Source organism: Lissotriton helveticus, chromosome 6, assembly GCF_964261635.1.
Source record: "Lissotriton helveticus chromosome 6, aLisHel1.1, whole genome shotgun sequence".
In the NCBI taxonomy this organism is placed as follows: domain Eukaryota; kingdom Metazoa; phylum Chordata; class Amphibia; order Caudata; family Salamandridae; genus Lissotriton; species Lissotriton helveticus.
Window position 1 is genome coordinate 860,619,118 of NC_136067.1, and position 21,756 is coordinate 860,640,873.

Consider the following 21,756-nt stretch of genomic DNA (forward strand, 5'->3'; position numbering starts at 1 on the left):
TGAAGGACCAGGGCAGGTGATGCCCCAGACCCTCTGAGAGGAGGACAATACCTTAGACAGCCCTCCCAAGAGTAACCCATGTTCATCCACCATGCACCCTGGGGGTAACTGAATTGCAGTGCATCCTAAGACTGGGCCCCCAAAGGACCTGCTGCCTGGGCCCTCTCAAGCCTAATATCAGCCCACATGGATTTGAGTGACTGAGTAGTGGTCTCGCTTGGGTGCGCGGCCAGCCTTGATATGAAGGAGCCGGGCCATGGGGGATCCCTGGCTCCTCTCGGTGGCGATACCATAACCCCTCAAAGCCAGTGTAAACTGTACTGAGGGGCGGGTGGAGATGCTACTCAGGGCAACTCAAGCTTCCCTGCATGTACCAGAAGTGGGTGATTTGCTTTGATGGTGTGGGGGGAACCTGGCTCTTCTCCCCTTGGTGCCTCCTACCAGGATGCTGGCATGGCTCCGGATTGCTGCCTAAGCTGGGGACTCTTGAAGTGCAGGGATAAAGCGCTGACTCCCACTGGTCCTAGTGGGTGGCAGATGGCTGATGTATTGTTGGGGCAACCTTCCCACATTGTAAGGTACCTGGTGGACTGGTCCTGTGCGGCCAAGTTGAGAGTTTAAAGAGTTATGCGGCTTTGTCCGGGAGGGTCGGTGGTGGAGCTTCCCGCCTCTGCTGCCTTTTGAGTCTCTCGCTTGCCTGCCTGCCTGCCTCCTGTGGCAGTGGAGTGGGGCTGCTGGGCCAAATGACTGGTAAAAAAAATTTAAATCGTGGAAGCATGACAGGTTGCTGGCTGTCTCACTGCGCTGTTGGTGGATGGTTGGTGCTTACTTCCGCCTGGTCTATACCTGCAGGTGGGAGAGCATTGCACAAGTTGTCAGTGACACTCTTTGGTGGATCACTTGGGTTGTGCACTCATGAAGAACTCAGCAAGCTGAGGGAGTTAGTGTGAATTGCAGGGCACATTGATCATCGATACTTTGAACTCACCTTGGGGCTCTTGGTTCCTCCTGGGGCTAGGCCTGTCTGATGGTCGTTTGAATGTCAATTGCCCAGTGCTCTCCCAGGGCTCTGTTGGGGCTGTTGCAGAGGGACGCCTATCCGGGAATGCTTTCTTCAGTTCTTTGGCAAAAAGTCAAAGAGTTGGAGTAAGAAAATCTCTTAGCCAGAAAGAAGCATTTTAAGCCCAGCAGATTTTGGCCCCATGTAGGGAAGTCATTAATTATGCGAGTCACCACATGACGGAACCAAGACATCATGAGCCACCGGCGGCGTGGGCTAATGATGGCGTGGTTCCATCATGCGGCTGCTGCTCCTCCCACACGGCATTAATTCCCCACCTGTGCGGGCAAATGAATGAGCGGGCGGGGCTGTGACGGAACCTTGCCGTCATGAGCACATGCCGCCCATGGCTCATGACGGCGTGGTTTTGTCATGAGCAAGGAAGCACCGCGCTCACCCCACCCAACCCCCCCTCCCCCGCGCCACAGCAAAATTCAGGCCGTGGCGAAGGGGTTGTTAAAGGACACTTGTAGAGCACTTTACCAGCCCATTCTCTCCTTGATGGAAACTTTTTAGGGACAAGCTGCTGGATGTATTAGTAACCAAACCTTTTCCCAGAAAAAAAGCTGAGAATTCTCATTTGCAAATTGAATTACTTGCTCCAGCGCCAGTCCCTTCTTATTTCCTTATTTTGCCTGGGGCTTAGTAGACATCATAAAATTACTGACACTTAAGGAAGAGTCTCACAGTAGACAGCATGTTACAAGGGCATGTCTGACATTTCTCCATCTCCCCTTCCTTGACATTGTTCCCCTTAAGATACTATCAGCTAGATTCATCATTATAAAATCGGCTCGCAAAGGGCCAGATTCTGGTAATCCGGCCCTTTGCAAGCGCTATTTTTGCATTTGGGATTCATCATCCCAAATGCAAAAATTGCTAATACAGAAAGCGCAAAATTGCGAAGAATCGCATTTAAGGAATCTCAAATAGAGATTCCTTAAATGCTATTCATGAACCTTTTAAAAATTGCGAATTCGCAATATGGGGCTGCTATTTACCGCGAAGTGTAACTTCGTGGTAAATAGCGAAAACTCAGAAAAATGCACTTTAGTGCATTTTTCTAAGTTGCATGTTACACACACAATTGTCCTTTGGACATGTGTGTGTGTGCAACACCTGTGTACATTTGCATTTCAGGGGTGCTACAGGGTGTCCTTTGGACACCCCTGGCACCCTTGAAATCGCTTCCTTATTTGCGAATCGCAAATTGCTAATCGCAAATAAGGAATGACTCCCCATTGAGAGTCATTCCCTATTTGCGATTTGCAATTTGCGAATCGCAAATAAGGAAGCTGTAGAAATCGCATTTAATTGTGCGATTTCTACATGAATCCCGTTTTGCGAGTCCTTAATAGCGATTCTTTAATAATCGCTATTAAGGACTCGCAAATCGGGACATTGATGAATCTGGGGGTATGTCTGGACCACATTTAAGAAACGTACCACCTCAAGCATGTTTACATTAGAACCTTTTGACTTCTATGGACCACCACTGAATCACTACTGGAAGTTGGGGACCCCAGCTAATGCAATTTTGACAATTTGAACCACAAAACAATACAAAATAAAATACTGAAATTTGAGTACAGCAAACAAATACACAAATTATAAAATACTTTATTAGTTCACAAACAAAACAAATATACCATTATTGAAAGTTTTTGGTTTTACTGCTAAAAGACAAAGTGATATGCTAGGCTCCAGCATATCAATTTATCTTGTTTGCTCCTTTTTATTTTGCATACCAGTGCTTCGGTTGAGGCCATCAACGTCCATATTAGATTCTGTTTGCTGTGCTTGTGCTTAATTTATAGCCTCCAGTTTCAAATTCCCACATATTCATATTGAATGTTTACAATTTTAGTTTTCTTTTTTATGTATATATATTACCTACTGGCGGTCGCCAGTAGGTAGTTATAGTTACAACCTAGTTTCCATAGAATTTGATTTGCTAATAACTTTGACGTTGTTTGACCAATCTTTGTGAAATTCTCCCAAAAAAAAGTCTATCCAGGTCAGCTCCTATACTGAAAGTTTTGGGGTGATTCGTCAAGCGGGGACTGAGAAAAAAGGGGGGGTTCCAAAACGCGTTTTCCCCATATTAATTTTCACTAGGAAATTTTGGAACGAGCTACAGCCCGAACTGCTGAACGGAATTACCCCAAATTTGGCAGAAAGGTGGAGCTTGGTTCAGAAAGCGACCTTTTTTTTTAATGGTTTAAATCCATTCAGTAGTTTTTGAGAAATTCAAAAGATTAGAGTCAAAAAATTATTTTCCCATAGGAAATTTTGTGCCAGGCTACAGCTGAAACTACTGAATGGATTACCCCAAATTTGGCACTAAGGTAGTGTGTGGGTCAGAAAGCGACCTTTTTTTAAAACTTGTGTAAATCCGTTCAGTAGTTGCTGAGAAATTAGAAAAATACAAGTTTTGATATCTGGGCGGAGCCTAAGTCCCATGCACGAGCTTCACTGTGATTGGCTGCTAACACTCCAAACCAAGAAGGTTTGGCAGTGATCTTGTGACTCGGTAGAAGCGAGTCGCTAGAAAACAGAGAAACAAAGGTATTAAACAAGAGAAGGGGGCAGGGTAGAAACAACCAGACCCCCTAGACCTGCTCAGGGGGTCCCAGAGGACCCCCAGGGCCCCAAAAATATGTTTTTCTTTATTTTAGCACGTTAGCACAGTGGTGCAGGGAGGGGGTGGGGCCTGGAATAGCACGTGTGCAAACGCACCCCCTGGCACACTGTAAATTGGGGGAATAAGTCCCCTTCAATCCTGAGGGTCCCTGGGGGCCAACTAGCCCACCAGGTACCTCCAGTATGCGCCAGGGAGCTGCGTTGCAGAGAGTAGTTCAGAGGCCACACCCCTTTTTACACCTCTCTGCAACTCAGCTCTGTGGCGCTTACTGGAGGTAGCTGGTGGGCTAGTTGGCCCCCAGGGACCATCAGGATTCAAGGGGAATTAATCCCCCAACTTAGAACGCGCCAGGGGGGCGCGTTTGCACCGTGGTACAGGGAGGGGCGTGCCCTGATGTGACAAGTGTGCAAACGCGCCCTGTGGCACATTTTAAGTTGGGCGATTAAGTCCCTTTGAGTCCTGAAGGTCCCTGAGGGCCAACTAGCCCACCAGCTACCTCCAGTAAGCGGCACAGGAGGACTTTCTGCTCCTCTGGTGGTTCTTTCTGCACATCTCTTGCTTCTTCCTGCACTTTTCTTCGTCTTTCTGGACTTCTGTTGACTCTCTCAGCATTTTTCTTGCTTCTTTCTGCGCTTTTCTTCCTCTTTTTTCACATGCCCTACCTTTGTAGGCATAGTTAGAAATTAGCAATTAAAAAAAACATTGAAATTCACTGAAAACACTATAGGTTTCAGGGATATTATAGTTAGTTGGACATTTCACTCATACAAAACCATAGAAATTCCTCTGTTATAGTTAGTTTAGCTAACTATAACACGTGCCCCCAAAACGCACTGCTGATGATGTCACATATTAGATCATTTATGACATGGTCAGTGACATCACTGATGACATCTCAAATGATACACGGAGTATCAAAGCTCAATTGCAACAGGAAAGCTTCTTGCCTCATCCTTAGGTACTATTCATCTGGAAAGCAGATTCATTTTTTTCCACCCAAAGCACTTTCAGGCATTTCTCAATTTCTCAGTTGTGTCACATCTTTTTAAAAAAAAGGTTTTTCTAGATACAACATCTGAACAACATGGCCATCAGTTTACACATAGCATTATTGTATATCAAATCGTGCAATACATCGACCATCAGTTCTTTTCCTTATAAAAAGAAATCCACAGCAGTATGTTTATTACACCAGTTCATTAAATCTCATATTCATATCACTTGTCGCTTCTGACCAACATGTATGATGTGAAGGAGCACCATATCTCCTGGGCCCATGAGGCCTGGGGTAGTTCTTCAGCATATCAATTAAGTTAGTCTCGGCAGTATACTATGTCTTGTAACCATTGCTCATATTTTGGGGCTGCTTTCCTTCCAATGAATGGAAGCCCTCCTTTTAGCCAATAATAGGGTTATAGTCAATAGCTTACGATTTGATGGTTGCATGGTTTTAATCAGGCGTAACAGACACATTTGTGGGGTGCATTCCACTTTTTCCATAACTATTTCAGTGAGGGTTTTTCTTATTTGATCCCAATAAACCAGCACTCTCGGGCATAGCCATGCTAAATGTATATAATCTGCCTCTGGTGCTCCACACCTGTACACTCCACTATATCTTGTAACCCAAACCTATACAATTGCGCTGGGGTGTAGTATAGTTGGTGTAAGTATTTAAAGGTATATTTCGAAGGTTATTGTTCGCTGTCAGCTGTCCCATTAGGCTACAGCACAATTTCCAATCTTCTGTGCTGATTTCTGTAAAAATGGCATTGTTCCATTTAGTGAAGGGCCCCTCTTGTATTGATTGTTTATCGAGCTGCGATGCAATATATAGGCCAAACGGTTCCGTGTGTCTGTTTTGAGTAGTAGTTAAAGTAGTAGTTGAAGCCTCGGGTAGTTGACTTCAAGTAGACTTCAAGTAGCTGAAGTCCTAGAGCCCTCGGTTCAGCGGGGAACTTTGGGGTTCAATGTACGCAATGCTGCGAGGAGTCTACTGTATGCAAAGAGCAACATGGGGGATATTGTACCATCTACAAGGAGTTCGGAGGAAGCTATAAATGCACCATTTCGGTAGAGATCCTCGCATGATGTGTAGTCCCGCCGCCCTCAAGGTAACCAATGAACCCGCTTCTCTTGTTACCAAAATGTCTGAATGATGCTCTATCGGCAAGGCAGGGGCATACAGGGGATCTACCTGTGCTCTGCGTCCTAGTTTCTTCCATGCATGTACCGTGCTTTGTACTGTGTCGATTTCTCCATTTGCAAAATTAGTACTGTTATTGGAAATCATGGCTTTAAGAGGGATAGGGTACACCGCATCACTTTCCACGGCTACGTGCGGGATATAGTTCAGAACGTGTTGCCATTAATAGGCAAAATGCACCTGCGCTCACACATAATATAATTGTAGATCTGGTGCTGCAAATCCTCCCTATTCATATGGGAGTGTTAATACATCCCACTTGAGTCTGGGTTGCTTTCCCGCCCAGGCCAGATAATTAATAATGAATGCAACATATTGAAGAAGGTTTGCGTTAATCATGTAGGGATATTTGTGAATAAATACAAAAATGTAGGTAGTACGATCATTTTTATCAATGTTATTCGGTCAGCAAAATTCAGAGGAAATCTTATCTATCTTGATATCTGCTCTTCTTTATGGGAGACCACGTTGCCATAGTTATATTTTATGATCTGGTTGGGGTCCCTGAGGATCTATATCCCCAGATATTTTACAGAATCCTCGCACCACTCCAGGGGGTACTCCAGCTTATGGGTTATTGTGTCTCTAGTTAGAGGCGGTATTACCGACTTGGCGCAATTGATACCCAGCCCTGAGTACCATTCACACTGCATGCACTCTCGTGTAAGTTGGTCTAGGTGCTCCTTGGGGCACTTGGCATACAGCACCAAATCATCAGCATATAGTGTTATAGCCAACGGTGGCTGCCAAAACCGCTGCGCAGTTCTAGCATGTTTTCGTCGTAGCATACATGCAAGAGGCTCCAATGCCACCGCAAACAACAGGGGCGATAGCGGACACCCCTGCCGTGTGCCTCGATGGATTGGGAAGGTCCCTGATGTGTGCCTATTTACTCGGATCCGAGCTAGATGTGTAAAGGCCTGCAGAACTCCCATACGACTCAATACTGCAAACATATATACCCATTGAATTGAATCAAAAGCCTTAGCGGCATCCGATAATGCTGCCACAGCAGGAAGTCTTGGTTGCAGTTGGTGTAATAGAGCGAATAGTGTCTGCAAATTGTGTGAGGTCGATCACGCCGTCATAAACCCCGACTGGTCCGGAGGAACCATAGTGGTTAGCAGTAGGTGAAGCCGAGTAGCCAGGGCCTTCTTGGCTAGAACCTTAGCATTCAAGTTTATAAGAGACAATGGACGATACGAGTCGCACCTATGTGTGGGTTTATCAGGGTTTAATAGCGTTACAATTAGAGCCTCTCGGAGGGAATCAGGCAAGCACCTGCGTTGAAAAGCCTCTACGTACATGGAGTGAAAAGGTGTGGCCAGCAGAGTAGAGTACTCTTTGTAAAATTCTCCAGGCAGCCCATCACTCCCAGTGGCCTTTCCATTGGGCAAAGTGGCTATGGCCTCTTTTATCTCCTGTATTGTAAGTGGTTGCGCTAAGAACTTGTGACACCCCTGAGAGAGCTAGACCATGGCAACATCTTCAAAGTAAGCTGCTATTTCTGGCTGCCCTGCAGACTCACGCTCAGCATACTTTTGTATATAATATTCTACAAAAGTGCTCAACATGCCCGACGTGTCATACCTCATGATGCCTTCTTCCGAGGCCATCTCCACTATATGAGATCTTACCCACGGCATTGCCACTCTGTTGGCCAAAGCGCTACCTGGCCTGCCGTCCTCTCCTAAAACACGGGAACCCCATCTGCGCGACATATGTTGCACCTCATGTTCTGCTGTTTCATTATACTCAGTGACCTTTTCTCTAATGTCTACCAGTGTATGCTTCCTATGTGTAATCTTGTACGACCTTTCCAGTTCCCACAGTGCAACATCAAGTTGCTTGAGGCGTGCAAATATGGATTTAAGAATCCGAGCTTGCAAATGCATGTCCCTTTCGGAATGTAACCTTGAATGCCTCCCATACTGTTGCTATATTCTGCACTGACCCTACATTTTTATCAAAATATTCTATAATTGCTGATCTAACTTCATCCCTGAATTCCTTATCTAATAGTGTGGATGACTGCAGTCGGCACTGAAATTGTGGAGGAATGTGTGTGGGGATCGTCATTGTCAGAAAAACTGAGACATGGTCTGACAGTGTCTTGGGCAAATGTTTAACAGCTACAGCCCATGCATTTGCCTCTTATGTAACTAACCAATAGTCTAGTCGAGACCAGGAATTGTCGATGTAGGAGTGATATGTGCCCTCCCTATTTGCAGGGTTTCGCAGCCTCCAAATGTCAATCAGGCCCAATTCCCTTTGCAGTGCCTCAGCCGCCCGCTTAATTGCCCCCCGTTCATGGACAAACGATCTTCATGCCTGTTCAACGGAGTGTGGAGATCTCCTCCCCAAGTAATTGCATAGGAAGGTATGTAACTTAAACCATATCGACACAAAAAACTATCTATATTGGGTCCATATACATTAACAGTAGCAATCAGTGTATCACACATTTCACCCTGTGCAATAATATACCTACCCTGTTCATCTGTCTTAGAGTGGGTAAGTACAAAAGGTATGTTCTTTTTAATAAAGATCATTACCCCCCTCGAATACGAGGAATAAGAGGAGGATACCTTTACCCCGGCTCCTCTTGAAGCCACATTTTTTTCTGAATGTCGTGTAAGGTGTGTTTCCTGCAGTAGTGCCACCTGTGTGCCCTGTTGATCTAAGTATGTTAACACCTGCCTTGTTTTGGGGGATTATTAAGGCCCATAATATTCTATGTAATCCAGGAGATGTGGCCCACAGTAGTCCCTGCTGCAGCACCTGGCTTACCTGCAGATAACATTTAGTATCATGAATTGTATTTTTGCGGCTACAATAGCAAAGCATGCACAATGAATGTTACACTTCATGGCTAAACAATGAATCCCACCCACCCTGCCTATCCACCTCAGCATCCCAATCATGCCAAAGAGATCCCCCAGTAACCAAAGGATTACAATTAAAGAACAAGTGACAAACATCTAGCCGGGCTACAGGCATGCTCATTCAAGGGCCATTAACATTTAGGGAACCCCCACTGGGGGCCACTAGTGGTTGACACCCCCCACTTGGCGGGGTGGTCGGGGCATTCTCTTGGATGTCACATGGTATAGTAGTGCTGGCTGAATGGCATGGCACCTATTATTTCTCAGTTCACCTCTTGAGTGCGCCCAGAAACAAAGTACTGTAAGGGTAAGTGTACTTTCAGATAGTGATATCCACGGTGCTCGGACCGCCTGCAGTATTATATGTAATGTTTAAATGCCTGGCAAGTGTGCATGACCACCTATAATGCACACTCAGTTCCTCCTGCCCACTTCTCCCAGTCCTCAGAGCCTAATATGCGTGTTGGGCCTCAGCTCTCAGTCACTGCGTTCTCCATCTATCCGGATTTACTTTGTATTGTTCTCATCGTTATTGCTTATACAGCGAGGCTGAGATGTCTTCTCGAGTTGCCTAATAAATTCCATTGCGTCCTTGAGTGTCACAAAGATTTCCGCGTGCCCTTGTGATGAACTCTGAGATGAGCTGGCTAAGGCATGGCCTATTGTATATTCATAGTGTACAGTTTCCTCTTGACCTGCTGGAACTCCTGTTGTGCCTGTTGCACTGCCATTGTGAAGTCCGGATATAGGGCTATTTCATTACCCTGATACGATGTGACGCCCTTCTCCCGTGCAAGCCGTAGTGCCGTATCTATGTGCTGGTAATTTAGCAGCTTCGCAATTATGGGCCTTGGGCAGGCCCCGGCACCGGCCTAGGGGCCAAAGACCTGTGAGCTTGTTCAATAATCAATACTGATGAGAAGTGCTCAAACATCTCTAGCAGCATCACTTCCACATATAGCTCCAGTTTCCCAGTGCTAGTAGACTCTGGGACTCCTACTATGCAGAGATTGTTCCACCTGGATCTGGCTTCCAAGTCTTTATTCTTCACTTGGATTACAGTGAGTAGTTTCTCCATCTGTAGGCAGGAGGTTTGCACAGTACTGAGTGTATCTTCCGTCATGGAGATCCACTGTTCTGCTTCTGTCCATTTTCGCCACCATGTGATCCATCCTCAGATTAAGGGTGGCTATTTTGCCATGAATAGATGGTAAACTGTGCTGCATTGCCGGCAAGGTGCTTTGCAAGGTGGTACCACCACCGGCCTCAAGGTTCTGTTTGGAATCTGACGCCACATCTGATTAAGATTTGGTTAGGCGCCTGGCCTCGAATGTTACCTTTGATTGCTGTTTATTCGTCTTCCCCATGGTTGCCACTCTCCACCACTTCTTTAATGATTCTGAGATACGTGCACTGCGAGTGATGCCCTCCACAATCCAGACAGAGCTAACTATCCACTATCCGCACCCAGCACTTTCTTCCTTCTCAGGGCGTATGAATCTGGTGTCTAATTCACCCTGTTGACCACCAATCTCATAGCGGCCCCTCTCCTCTTCTAGCACTGCTGATTTTGAGAGTCTCTAGGCACTCACTTTGCTACACTTTGCAATTTTTCCAATCCAGAGAGCCACGGTGCAGCGCACCTATTCCACTAGTACTGTTGTGTGCAGGAGAGTACAGTATCCGTCACCCTGTAGACCAATGGCTGCCTCAGCTTAACATCTTCTCGCAAACCCACTGCCATAGTCTATTCCGCACTCCAGTGCCACAGACCTGGTCACCAGTACACCACCACAGGACCACGCCGGCAGGTACTTCAGGGTAATTTTATTGCAATCCACGGACCCAGTAACCTATTTCAAATATTTGGCTGTCATTCTCCACATGTTCGAGTCCCTCCTTCTTGGGATGCAGAAGGCAGTATTTCTGCTCAAGCACTGTTAGATCACCTGCTCAGGTATACAACACAGTACCTCCAGTCCTACTAGTCCCAGGAGGCCTACCTCATCATCCAACCAATTTTCGGGTCTTAGGCACAGAGCGAGCACCCCATCAGCTCTCTGGTGCTTCTTCATTTTCAAGGATTCACCCTTGGTCTCAGGGCGGTGCACACCACGCCCAGGCCCTTTCCATGGATCACTGCTGCTGCCCCAGGAAAGCCATGAGGATGAGTTCACAGCCACAAACCGCCCCTCTCCCCGGGGCCGCAGCGACGTCTCAGGCCCGGCCTCCAATGTGTTGCTGCGGGACTCTGGGCGGCACCCGCCACTTGCGCTCGAGGATGGCACTTAGAAAGCCACATCTCTGCCGTGGCTCACTCTACAGAGTCGACGCCCGGCCCTCAGTTGCCACAGGCCGAACGTGGCCTACAGATCTCAAGCCAGGCCCGCCGCACTCGCTTCGCCCCCGCCGGATAATGCTGCCGAGCGCATCTCACTGGAGCATCCACTTGAATTGATAGCGCCAGCAGGCTTCACCACTGCACAGCTGCCCCGAGCAGTACCAGCATAGCCACAGTCCGCCTGCGTGCCTCTCGCTGCCTAGCACAATGTGGTGGCCGCCAAGTTGTCTGCTGTCCTCTGACAGTTGTCTCTCTGCCGTGCAGTCAGGGGCTACCAGCCCTGCTGTCTCCGGTCCGACTGCCTCTAAACTGCTCAGCAGGGCAGAAGTTATTTATTCATGTACGATGTCGGAAGTGATGACTGTCCAAATGCAGGATTTTTAATGGATTTTGGCCCCAACCAGGTGAGCAGCACTAATGTGCAGCAATCTGGCTGTAGGCTCTCTAGTGCCAACCAGTTGTGTCACATCTTTACAATTAGTATAAATACATTAATAGAGATTGGTCTTTGAAAGAAATGTAATTCTGGTGTCAACTACAGGCCTCTTTCTCAAATCATCTTCGACGAGCCAATCAATGCTCTTGAGGTTTACCCTATTCTGACAGGTATGTTAGCTTTGATGTGAAGCTTTCTGCTGTCATCCCCTGCAATATCACATAGCAGTGCAGTGACTTCTATCTTTTGACCACAGACTGTTATGTGCCTGTTAAGCATTCTGCATTTTGCTTTGACTCTTTTGAGTGAATTGCGCTTTTAACTCATTGGGTGATTCAATCTTTCTGCTATGTAATGAGCTTCCAGTTTAACAAAATGTTTATTTGCACTGTGATATCTTCATAGACCATATTTTAGTTGCATTCCCATTTCCTTATAGCTGCAATGGCTATCCTCACAAATGTTGAAGTGTTATCATTACTTTTTTCATTATTGCATCATTGCTTAATAACAAATTTGCACTTTTTTGTTGACGCTTTCTGCTGATCTCTCTGATAAGGGAACTGATATATTATTTATATAGATTTACTACTGAGCACAGTCATTTTATGACCTGAGAAAATTCTACTTTCCACGTTCTGAGCTGTTCCAGAACTCCAGCTCCCAGCAGCAAACTAAATATTTATTTATTTATTTTCTGAACGGTTTTTATAGAGGGAGCTTTGCTGAATAGGCATTAATGAACTTTCCATAGAGGATAACTACATGGTTCAGAAGATGCACTATAAGTGAAAAATGAGAAGAGGAATGAATATTATTGTTACAAAACTGAGGTCGGTTGAAAGGAATCAGAGTGGCCTGACAGTTGTAATGTCAATGTCTGATAGTGAGAGTCCCTGTTGCAGTGGAACATTCATGAAGTGGACTCTCAGCTGCCGTCGCATAACTGCTATGCAAGGACCTGCGTATCACTAGAAGCTGAGGTAGAACTTAATGACAAAGTACTGACATAGACATGGGTAAGGAGGGCGTCAGCCATAAATGGGGAAAGATGAGGTGTGCAGTAAAAGCAAATGGGACAAAAAAGATAGTATGAGTAGGGTAATTAGGAGCGTAGTCACTAGATTTTTGGAGATGATTTAACGCACACAGAGGTATGTCTTGAGAAGCTGCAGACATACAAGGAATAAGTCTCTAAGGATTGTTTTGTGTAGGAAAGTGTCCTTTCCGGCACAAAAACAATCCTGCTCACAATGCAGGCACCACTGCACCAGGGCCCAAGGGGCCCTCCATTGGCGCTATGCAGCCAAAAGTGCGGCAGAGCATGGAGAAAGCTGAACAGCACTGTATCTTTGTAAATATGGCACAGTTCAGCTCTCTCTCCTTAACCCCTTCGCTGCCAGGCCTTTTCTCCTCCTGTGCTAAGCCATTTTTTGGCGATTTGGGTCAGTGCGCGCTTAGGCCCCTGTAACTTTTTGACCGCATAAGGTATCCACACCAAATTTGTGTCCTTTTCTTCCAACATCACGGGGATTCTAAAGATACCCAGGGTTTGTGGATTGCCTTGGAGGGGTCCCAGAAATTAAGCAAAATACAGTAAAAAAAAAATCAGAAAAATGGGAAAAATGGGCTGCAAATGAAAGCCTTTGAGTTTTCCCTGCAAATGTTATCAAAAAAGGGTTTGTGGAGCTGAAATCACCATTTTCTCAGCTTTTAGGGAATGACAGTCTTTTGTCAGAGAACCAACATTTTTCACACAGTTTTGTCATTTTTCTGGGACATAGCCTATTTTTGCTATTTTTAGTGCTTTCAACCTCCTTCCAGTTAATGGTAGAAATGAGTTTGAAAGCAATAATGGATCCTGGAAAGCTATACATTTTCGAAAAGAAGACAAAATTCTGAATTTTGAAGTTGCCTATGTCAAAACCACCAACTTTTGCAAGGGGGGTTACCTGAGTTTTTGGCCCCATGCTAGACGGCCATCTAGGGAAACCTACCAAACCCACACATTTCTGAAAAGTAGACACCCAGGGGCTTCCAAGGAGGTATGGCTTGCGTGGATCCTCCAACGTTCCTTTACCCAGAATCCCTTGCAAACCTCAATTTTAGCTGAAAAATTCAGACTTTTCACACATTTTTGTGTGGGAAAGCGTGGCATCACTAGGCTCACAAAAATTTCCTCCCACCCAGCGTTCCCCCAGGTCTCCCGATAAAAATGGTACCTCACTTGTGTGGGTAGGTATAGTGGCTGCAACAGGAAAAGGCCCAAATCGAACAGTGGAGACAAAAATGACCTTTAGCAAAACTACCTTATTTTTGAGGGGGGGGCAAATGAGTGTTTGGCCCGGGGCTCGGCGGCCATCTTTGGAAACTACCAAAACCAAACAGTTCTGAAAACTAGACACCAGGTGGAGTCCAGAGAGGTATGGCATGCTTGGGTCCCCTAACGTTTTCCTACCCAGAATTCCCTGCAAACCATGAAATTAGGTAAAAAAAACACTTTTCCATACATTTTTGCGTGGGATCTCCGTGTCGGCACAAATGTCCTACCACCCAGCGTTCCCCTTGTTCTCCCGAGTAAAATGATACCTCACTTGTGTGGGTGGGCCAAAGGCGTGTAACTAGGATGACCCCAAAACAGTAGAATTCTCTGTGCTTAATTTGTCAATCCCGAACGCTATAATTTATTAAAAATACATTTTAGCCTGTTCTGCTTTGGACACCCACAAAAGTGAGGTATCATTTTACTCGGGAGAACAAGGGGAATGCTGGGTGGTAGGACATTTGAGCCGGCATGGAGATCCCATGCAAAAATGTATTGAAAAGTGTTTTTTCCCTAATTTTAAGGTTCGCAGGGAATTCTGGGTAGGAAAACATTGGGGGACCCATGCATGCCATACCTCCCTGGACTCCCCCGGGTGTCTAGTTTTCAGAACTGTTGGGGTTTGGTAGTTTCCAAAGATGGCCGCCAAGCCCCGGGCCAAAAACTCAGGTGCCCCCCCCCAAAATAAGGTAGTTTTGCTAAAGGTAATTTGTAAGTCTCCACCGTACGATTTTGGCCTTTTCCTGTTGCAGCCACTATGCCTACCCACGCAAGTGAGGCATCATTTTTATCGGGAGACCTGGGGGAACGCTGGGTGGGAGGAAATTTGGGTGAGCCCAGTGATGCCACGCTTTCCCGCACAAAAATGTGTGAAAAAAATGATTTTTTCAACTAAAATTGAGGTTTGCAAGGGATTCTGGGTAAGAGAACGTTGGGGGATCCACACAAGCCATAGCTCCTTAGAAGCCTCCGGGTGTCTAGTTTTCAGAAGTGTATGGGTTTGATAGGTTTCCCTAGATAGCCGCCGAGCACAGGACCAAAAATCCAGGTGACCTCCCTTGCAAAACCAAATTGTTTTGACTTAATTATGTTTTCTGTTCTACAGCGTGAGATTTTTGGGACAATATTGCATGGAAATTGTGACAGACATTTTCAAGTTTACAGGACATTGGGGATAAAAAATAACTTAGAATTCACAAGAGAGACATCACCATATACTCCCATGGTTTACCAATAATATCTTCATTTAGTAAGTTATTTTTAGCTGTAATGTACACCTTGACAGAGTTACTCAAAAGTCAAACATTCCGGCACAGCTATCTGTTCCTGAAACACACACACATATTGGTTGGATTTGGCACGAGGGTAAGTGATGGTTCAGTAAATAAAACTTTATTAACAAGATATTTCACAGAAATGAAATGCTCTGTCAATAAATAAATGCATAAAAACCGAACCAGTGACTCGCAACTCGTGAGCTGTAAAGCTACGACAAGGCACCAACAGTTTTACAGGCCATTCACGCACCTTTCACACCTGATGTACACCAGACTACTAACACCATCCGGGAGTAAAAGCAACAAATTACAACATTCACAAAAAGGGAAAAGGTACACCCTGCTTCAGAAAGAGGAGAAAATCTGATTTTAATGCACAGCCATCTAATCCGCAAGCATACACACATACTGGTTGGATTTGGCACAAGGGTGAGTGATGATTCAGTATATACATTTGTATTAGCAAGTTATTTCACAAAAATGAAATGCACTGTTAATACTTCAAAAGACAAGAAACTGAACCATTGACTCACAGCTCATGAGCTGTAAAGCCACGTCAAGGCACCAACCTCTTTATAGCCCATTCATACACCTTTCATACGTGTGACACATACAAAACATTTACACCGCCAGCCACGGGCCCATCACATTACAACATTCACATCAACAGACAGCGCCATTCAAGGGCCCAACACTTTCACACGCCCACTTTCCTGACACAGCAACTACACAAAGTGATGGACTGCGTGGAGTGGCACTCAGCTAGCAGTGTGTGTAGTGACCAACAGAAAGTAAATACTCACACACCGCCAACCGAGCACCAGTCCACCCACACCACCATCTAAGCACCAGTCCACACACACCGCCAGCCAAGCACCAATCCACACACACCGCCAGCCACACACCAATATTTGCACTCTGCCAGCCAAGCACCAGTCTACGCACACCACCAGTCAAGTGCCAGTCCACGCACACCATCAGCCAAGCACCAGTCACACACACCACCGGCCAAGTGCCAGTCCACGCAGCCCGCCAGCCAAGCGCCACTGCACGCACACCGCCATCCAAACACCAGTGCACGCACACCGCCAGCCAAGCACCAATCCATACAATCCGCCAGGCAATCTCCAGTCCACGCACACCGCCAGCCAAGCACCAATCCTTGCACTCCACCAGCCAAGCGTCATTCACTCACACAGCCAGCCATGCACCTATCCTCGCACTCCGCCAGCAAAGCAAAAATCCACGCACACCCAGAGCCAAACACCAATCCATGCACTCTGCCAGCCAAACACCAGTCCATGCACACCACCAGCCAAGAGCCAGTCCACGCACACCGCCATCCAAGCACCAGCCTGCACACACCACCATCACATTTATAATTTTTTTTTTTAAATAACACAAACCAATTGCAAATACCTACAAATCTGCTAACACAAATTCTAAAACTAAATACATTGCACTAATGCCAACCTTCAAACAGACTAAAAAATATTACAGAATACAGACCAGGCAGTTCACTTTACCGCTCATAGAAACTCCCAAAACTTCTTATGCGTGTGGTACGATTTAAAACAAGCTGACACACACAATCCAGGATTAGAAGGACAGTCAGGGCAGTACATACGAGTCTTCCTCCGCACGCCTCTTCGTCAACAGACTCTACATCTTATAGTGGGAAAGTCTTTTGAGGATGTGGGATGAATGTATTCAGGAAAGTGGCGATCTTTCAGTCTAGCCACATCCTCCACCACTCCAACTCTAGGAACACTTGCCTGTTCCACTAGAACAAGGCTGCCTATTATAGACTCCTGAAACTTAACAAAAGGCATCTTTGACTCAGGACAAGAATTCTGGAACACAACAAAAGCATTAAAGGTTGCCAAGTGGAAAAGATGGATAGCCAACTTCCTATACCAAATGTAAGACTTTCGAAGAGCTGCATAAGGTTTCAACCTCTGATCTACTCTGTCAACACCACCCATGTGCCTATTGTAGTCTAAAATGCACACAGGTTTGCGCACCTCAGCACCTTGACCCCAAACAGGCACAGGTGCAGTGCTTTCATCATGGATAGTAGTCAGCATGTACACATCTCTCCTGTCTGAAAACTTCACAGCTAGAAGCTCCTCACATCGCAATGCACTAGACTGTCCCCGCACAAGCCTTTTGCAAACAAGTTCTTTTGGGAAACCTTTACGGTTACAACGCATTGTGCTACAATCGATAGTGCCCACTTTGGCCAATTCCTTGAACAACCGCACACCAGTGTAGAAGTTATCTACATATAAATGGTGGCCTTTGTTAAATAATCCTCTACCTAGTTCCCACACAATTTTCTCAGTCACTCCAAAAGAGGAAGGACAACCAGGAGGGTTAATGCTGGACTCCTTACCGGTGTACACCCTGAAATTACAGACATATCCAGTCCCACTGTCACACAGCATATACAGTTTAATTCCATAGCGTGCCCTCTTACTAGGAATGTACTGCCTAAAAACCAAGCGGCCCTTGAACAATACCAAGGACTCATCCACTGCTATTTCTTTACCAGGAGCAAAGATCTCAGAAAAACGATCAACAAAGTGATTAAGGACAGGCCGAATCTTAAAAAGACGGTCACAATCAGGGTGATCTCGTGGCAACGCTAAACCATTATCAACAAAATGCATCATCCAAAGAAGAAGCAAATACCGATCACGACTCATGACTGCTGGAAAAATAGCTGTTGCCATCAAGGGACTAGTGGACCAATATGAAGATATTGATGGCTTCCTTAGCAAACCCATCAAGAAAGTTAAACCCCAAAACTTCTTCATCGCTTCAACATTTGTGGGAGTCCACCGGGTAGCTCTAGAATGGGGCTTAAGGCTGGCACTGTTGTCCCTCAAAAACTGTTCTGCATTCAAATTAGTTTGCTCAACAATCTCTGCCAAAAACACATCGTCCAAAAACAACTGAAAAAAATGTATCGGCAGAAAATTCTCAGTATTCACTCTACTCCCTGGAACACCAGTGAAATCTGGCAATGCCGGCCGCACCATGCCAGGGGCAACCCAGAGGCCAACACTATCAACGGGAAGTGACGCCGCCCCAGACTGCAGCCCAGATGCCTCTTGCCGCACTACACCAACGGGAAGCCTAGCAGCCTCAGATGCTTCTTGCTGCACTACACCAATGGGAAACCTAGCAGCCCCAGATGCCTCTTGCTGCACTACACCAACAGGAAGCCTAGCAGCACCAGGTGCCTCTTGCCGCACCACAGCAATGTGAAGCCTTTTGGGCGCAGCCTGCAGCCCACATGCCTCTTGCCGACGTACACCAAAGGGAAACTTTGCGGCCCTAGGCTGCAGCCCAGATGCCTCTTGGCCCACTACAGGCACATCAATGTCCTCCTCTAACACAGGCACTTCATCAGAACTAGAAGAAGATTCATCATCCGATGATTCCATGCGAAGAGAAAATTCACTGCCTGAATCTTCTCCACCTACCTCTGGCTCCGAACAGTGGCGTCACTAGGGGGGTGCGGGGGGTGCGGACCGCACTGGGTGTCACCCCATCTGGGGTGACACCAATCTAGTTAGTTATGGGCTGCTTTAGTGCGAGCGCACGCCACCACGGTGCGCTGTGCACAGTTGCGCACCTGCTTAAAAATGTTTTAAATACTGCTACTACAAGTGCAACACTCACTGCAGCAGCAGGTCTCCACGCACGCACGCACGCACCAGATGCATGTGATGATGCTGGTCACAGGTGTGATGCGATGCGCGGCGTACGCAGTTTGTGGGTCCCAGTGCGGTCAATCTCTTTAGGGCTACCAATGACGGCCCTGGGACAGCCCCCGCGCGCGGGTGTGCACTCCTGCTTTGATGCGTCACAGCGGTCACGCGCCCGCCAGGGAGAACACGAGACCGACGGCAGCGCAGGGGAGTGCGTGTGCCGTGCTACTAGAATGAAGAAAGAATTAATACCGAGGTCATCACACCACGTCGTGGTGTGAGGTCTCCCCCCGCGGCACGTCTGTTTGAACTGAAGAGACTTTCTAATAGTGGAAATGAAGACAAGAAATATACAGAGAAAAAGAGATAAAGAAGGTGACGAGAAGGAGAGAAAGAGCAGATAAGAGAGGAGAGAAGAGAGTGGGAAGTAGCACAAGCTCACACAGCTGCGTGCTTGCCTGGCGAGTAACAATCCCATCAGATTTATATAGAAAAGACTCTTTCCCTGAGCTGTGCCGCCCAATCTGCGAGGGGCACTCCCACACCCAGACCTTGGCCTCCTGAATATGAAAGTGACAAGATATTGGTTTGTTTCTTTCAATGAATGTGTCATAGCGGCTCCACCTGCACACAGCTGCATCGGCAGCTGTTTCTTCGCACTGTCTCATTTTAAGGCAGCAGACCAGACTGAGAAGCCCCCCTAGTGACGCCACTGTAATAGTTTGCCCGTGCGTGTGCTTCATGGAGTTTGCGTCGGTGCCTTCTTCGCAGGTCGTGGCGCTTTATGTGTATACAGTGCATGCCGAGGAAGCGCTTTGTTCGCTGCAAGGAATGAGTGCACGCGCCCCGGAGCATTATGGTGCCAACTTTCTGAGGAGAGTAAGAACTTAGAAGGGTTAGGGAGCGTACAGAGGCGAGGAAACACTCTTCCCCAAGGAGAAAGCCCCACACCCTGTCGGCAGAGGAACACATGGAAATGACAGAGCTGCCTGCGTACTCGTGAGAGGTAGGGAGCACTTTGTAAATTATATAGTGTAATTAGAAAGCGTGTTAAGCTGGAGCACCGAATGCTGACAAATGAGTGCATTTCTGCAAACAAAATGTAATTTCCATAAGTTAAACTGGCGTTTTTTGGTAGTCCCCACACAAATGTCTCACACCTAATGATGATGTGTGCCTAAAATGCATTATATTTTTATGGTAATCATATGTAACTGTGTTGAGTTCCAATTTCTCATAATTCTACAATTGTGTAAAACTGAAGGAAGTAAAATAAAATAAGTTTTCCAATTACCCTTAACTACGTTTTTCCTTATTTGTTTCTCTTAAATGCCAACCCTTCCTTCCTTTATACATTGAATGGTGTACTTTTTGTGCTTTATGAACACATTACAAAAAGCCTACACAGCTATGTAAGTGTGCCAAGGGCAATCCGTTCCTTTGCATCGGATGCCATTCAGGAGGCCACAGGGCAAGCAGAGGCTAACTGGGCCTGAGCTATGGGGGCTGGGGTCTTTTGACTCTGATATCCCAGGGTGAGTCTGTTGGATTTAAAAATGGGCCAAAAACAACCCCTTCACCCTTAACTTTCAGTGGTGGCCATGGTAAACAGTGACAGACTTTTTAGGGAGGTAGTGTCCTGGTGCTCTGATTAGAGTTTGCTTGTTTCCGGTCCAAGGAAGACATGGATTGGCAGTTCGGGCTGGACTGTTCCCATGAGGCACAGGGTCAAGACTGATTTGCATATGGCCATGTCTGAACTGGTGTGGTGGAGTGAGCTAAAGAATGGTGATGGATTAAACCCAGATCAGTTGACTGGGGGTGAGTGTTTGATTTGCTCAAACGCTCCGTCCATCATCCCCTTTGGTATCGCCAAGATCAGAGTTAAGCAATCAAACAGCAGCACAATAACAGATTGTCCAACCCAGTGCTTTACTTTAGAAAAGAAAAGCACTTATTTACACATACTTAAAACGGAAGACTACTCACGAAATTCTATCAGACAAAGCTATGGGTCTTGTGCTAGGGCCACTGCACCTTTGAGTGTCTACGCAGTACAAACCAAGGCTCAGGTGCTGATTGCTCCTGTTCATCATATCCAGCACTCAGTTTGGTACAACGCCCCTTTAAAGTCTCACAAATTGCAGGACTCCCTTTTCAAAACACAGGCAGCAAGGAACCAGCAGACCAGTACAAAGCATCTTCACTCTCTCCTTTTCTGGGATGACATGCACTGTTCACTGGAGCATCCTTTGTCAGTCCAGGCAGGTCCCTGGTAGAGATGACACAGGTGGCTGCTGCCTGAGGTCCTGTGGCATGAACACAGGTGTTTAGAGTCACAGGGGCTCCAGAGGATGGGTCAGATCCCACTCAGCTTCTGCCTTGCTTCCAGGTCATGTGGCTGCAGGTGGGCCACACCACTAGAAAGGTAGGATTGCAGCAGAACAATCGACAGTTGCTGGCACACTTCTTGATCATGGCATCAAGGGCCGCAATGGGCAAATTCTTCATCATGAGGCACAGTAAGCTGCCGCTGCACTTTTTTGGCACAACGGTGAGAACAGCCACGTTTGCTTTTCTTGGCAAATCCACAATTCCGGCCAATAACCCTAGTACCAGAGAGACTGGCATCCACCACTCCTGAAGCTAACAGATTACTCTTTTCCGTCTTTCTTCTCCTGGCTGCTCTGGGGGCCTCTCGCTTTCTGACTGTTAATAGACAGTCACGCCTACTGCTATGCTGAAAGACTCCTTTCCCATCGCAGCAGCCAGGGTAAATTTAGGCACTTCAGGTCAGATGAATAGCTTCTTTCAGCAAGACAAAACGTTAGTTAATGTCCCCTCACCCCTGGGAAACCATCTGTC

General features: G+C 46.5%; 1 pseudogene; it reads left to right on the forward strand.

The window, feature by feature from the left end:
* The first annotated feature begins 880 nt into the window (after positions 1 to 880).
* LOC144764601 (5.8S ribosomal RNA) lies at positions 881 to 1,034 on the forward strand (annotated as a pseudogene).
* The last annotated feature ends 20,722 nt before the right edge of the window (positions 1,035 to 21,756 follow it).